General features: G+C 33.8%; 2 non-coding genes across 2 annotated transcripts; both read left to right on the top strand.

Annotated features, from left to right (window-relative positions):
- LOC147816324 (small nucleolar RNA U3) lies at positions 1-206 on the top strand. The gene has a single exon (XR_015430355.1). It is a non-coding gene; the product is annotated as a small nucleolar RNA U3 (small nucleolar RNA).
- Positions 207-3,336: 3,130 nt separating this feature from the next.
- Positions 3,337-3,542, top strand: LOC122269289 (small nucleolar RNA U3). The gene has a single exon (XR_006225101.1). It is a non-coding gene; the product is annotated as a small nucleolar RNA U3 (small nucleolar RNA).
- Positions 3,543-3,805: the final 263 nt, after the last annotated feature.

Genomic DNA, 3,805 nt, shown 5'->3' with positions numbered 1-3,805 from the left:
AAGATCATACTTCATAGGATCATTTCTATAGTATGATTAGCGAGTTCACTCACCGAACTTCGCAGAAAACCCAACCACGATGATGTGGAATGGGGCTTTCTCCTGAGCGTGAAGCGGTTGCGTAACTTCTATCGAAGTGAGCAACATTGATGATCGCACTATTTGGCATTGCGCCAGATGGATGGAAAAAGCTCGTTCTGAGTGGTTATTAATAAAAGAGAAATATTAGATTGTTGAAACAAAAGTCATCAGCACACGCTGATCGCAATTTATTCTATTGCTCGGCTCCGCGATTCTTATATGTCGACAAAAGTTTTAGTCCGAAACTATACACATTATTTCCGCTCCTTTTCAATAGGCGGTATATAGTGGACTATGTAGAAAATCAATAATACTATTTTATTAAACAGCCGTTCAAATTCTGAGTTTACGACTAGTATCTATGTTCAACTCCGTAGTCATAATTTTGAACAAAATCCGGAACGCAGTGGAACTCCTTGATCAAGCTTTGAGGAAGATTAGTCTTTGTGGGGAGCAAACCCGCATTTCCGTAACATGGTAAGGACCCCTACTGTTAGTACGACGACAATGAGAGTATATAACCTATGATCAGTCTACCTATTGACGATATCCTACTTCAGCACCGTGGTCGTGAGCAAAACCAGTCACCGCCATGATTCGAACTTTAGTCATCTCATTTGGAGGCGAACGCTCTATCGCCTAAGCCACAGTGGCTCGCGTAAATATTATTGCAGGAATGCGAATAACAAATCGCTTCTCAAAACTACTTTTAAAGTTGCTATTTATTGATCAATTACCATAAACTCTTTGGAGTCGCTGAAGTCTCTAGATTTATAAAAATAAAAAAAAATTCTAACCATGCAGGAGAAAAAATATTCGCTTTTCGTTCAAAAGGTTTATTTTATTGAATGCAGTTGTTGATAATCTAAAAATATAGAGGTAATGTGTTTATTGATATGCTGCCTTTGTATAATTAGAGTTAGGTCATACCCAAGATACAGAATTAATATCCTGGTTTTGTATCATAGTCATGAAAGTTTTAGACCTCCCATGGGCCCTTTTCCGATTAATAGTGAAATATTTGCATTCGAGAATTAATGTCAAAAAAAAAAATTTCTCCATTGTATCCGTATGAATATGTATCTAAAGAGGCTAATTTTTTCCTTCTTTTTAAAAACTACACTTGCTTTATGCAACAAAATTAACGAAGTCTTAACTTTAAATCCTCTTTCTGAAATTGGAAGGAAAAAAATACTAAGAAATACGCTTACACGTTTGCACGATTTCGCTGCTTGCGCACATAAGAAACGCGAAGCGCCAACAATTTTAAAAGTTTTTTAATAATACCTTTTAAATAAAATTGTTTAAACTCATTGTTGCGGGCAATATTTTTTTTTCATTATCGATCTAATAATTGCTAAGCGATTGCTTGCAAAAAAGATTGTTTTATCCTATGATTTCAACTGAAAAATCCTTGATGCGGTTTGAGTTTAGTTTAAATTTGAAAGTAATCCTTAATGGGATATTTATAATGATTTTTTTTTTAAAAAAAAACGCCCATTGTCTCCTACTCAACTTTTTCACTTTATTCTCTCTGCCATTATATGAAAAATGAATGTTCAGAAACAATGTTTCAAGAATCATTCTAAATATGGGTAGAAATAGAAAATATTTATCTAAAAAATGAAACTTTCAATTAGGCAAATATTTTTGATTGATTTATAAAATGTCTGTTTCAACTTTACATTTTGAGCCACTTTGGGAAAATTTCAAGTTTTGAATAAAATGGTAAAAGTTACTTTATAGATGGTCACGAGTAAAATTTTATGTCCTAAAAATTTTAAATTTAGTCGTTGGAAATTGCTTGTATTAAAGTGTGTCAACCCTCTCTCTCAGGAGTCTTCAATTTCCACATTTGTCTAAAAGTAGGCGTTACCTTACGGTCACAATCAGATTTCTAAAGAAAAAAACGCCCACTTTTTACTTAAGATATAGTCGAGCAATAAACGCATAAAAAGCTACAAGCAAAGTGGAGAATTAAATTCATCCTGCATTTCGGTTCGTCCTGAAAAGTCATACTAGCGAGCACATGAGGTTTCTTAAAGACCAATGTTGGAAATTTGATACAAATAACGTTATTCAGCTTTTAATGTATTTTTCATCTGCGGTTAGTCAATAAGATTTAAGTGATTAGAGAAATGGTTTAAAAATAAGTTTAGAAACAGTAAAGCTTCATGTACATGAAAACACTAAAAAAATGAATATACCACTACGTTTAATTTAATCACTAATGCTAATTACGTTACAACGCTTATTTGATCTGCGTGTACTTTGAACTAATTACGTTTATGTGCTTATAGTACGTAATTTTTGTATTTACTGCTCTCGGTTTTCGAGTATACATTTGTACTAGGTCTTCTTTTGTTCTTGTTCAATCAAATGTTCCGGATTCGATTTAAACATCCCGTTGCATACAGATGTCTGAGTCTAGATCTGGACGGGAATTGACAGTCAAAAAGGAGCATCTATTGCAGTAATATTCGGGACAGAAAAAATTATCATGCATACCTATCAACTGGCAAATAACTTGTGAAAAGTGTTAAAAACCTTGCGAGCAGATATATTTACACAGTTACACGCAAGAAATTGATTTCTCATATACACATTCCGTCTGGGAAAATAAGGACTCTCACGTGCAAAAAAGAGGGGTTTGTCATCCAACAAAATATACAGAAATTTCTTTTTTACTAAAGCTCTTATATTCTTAACGCAAGTAAAAATCTATTCAGAAAATCAAGTAGAAAGTCAGATACTGAATGAATTAGTGAATTTTTGCTTCACAAATTTAAAAAATTTAACTTTTCTGTAGAGCTGAGTACATCCCACTCGAGGGTTAATTTTTCTAGATTTTGACAAAGTCCTAATAGGTATAAGCTGTTATAATTCTATGAACTGGCATAGGCACCCAAGCGACTAACGGTGTCGCTACAAAAATTCAATTTTTCATGGTATGTTGTTAGTAGATGGTCACACAAAATCTACAATTTTTCTCTAATTGTCGCATTTAATAAAATATAATCGACTCCAGACCCTGTTGTTAAGCTGTAATAGAAATGAAACACACTGCTCCAATTTACACAGAATTATCATTACCTTGTAATCTTTGCCATAACATTCGAACAGTTCGTAGGCGTTACCTTTCATTGTTAACATAAATAACTACATGGAAATATTAGAGTAAGATTGAAAACCTAAAAGTACCAACATTTTTTAACAAATATTGTGTAGATGTATTTCTTAAATACCAAATTTGGCAAGATCATACTTCATAGGATCATTTCTATAGTATGATTAGCGAGTTCACTCACCGAACTTCGCAGAAAACCCAACCACGATGATGAGGAATGGGGCTTTCTCCTGAGCGTGAAGCGGTTGCGTAACTTCTATCGAAGTGAGCAACATTGATGATCGCACTATTTGGCATTGCGCCAGATGGATGGAAAAAGCTCGTTCTGAATGGTTATTAATAAAAGAGAAATATTAGATTGTTGAAACAAAAGTCATCAGCACACGCTGATCGGAATTTATTCTATTGCTCGGCTCCGCGATTCTTATATGTCGACAAAAGTTTTAGTCCGGAACTATACACATTATTTACGCTCCTTTTCAATAGGCGGTATATAGTGGACTATGTAGAAAATCAATAATACTATTTTATTAAACAGCCGTTCAAATTCTGAGTTTACGACTAGTATCTATGTTCAACTCCGTAGTCATAATTTTG

Source organism: Parasteatoda tepidariorum, chromosome 1 (assembly GCF_982258835.1).
Source record: "Parasteatoda tepidariorum strain Cologne lab strain chromosome 1, Ptep-v5.0, whole genome shotgun sequence".
Taxonomy (NCBI): domain Eukaryota; kingdom Metazoa; phylum Arthropoda; class Arachnida; order Araneae; family Theridiidae; genus Parasteatoda; species Parasteatoda tepidariorum.
The sequence above is the reverse complement of the archived record's forward strand: the minus strand, read 5'-3'. Positions and strand labels throughout refer to the sequence as shown.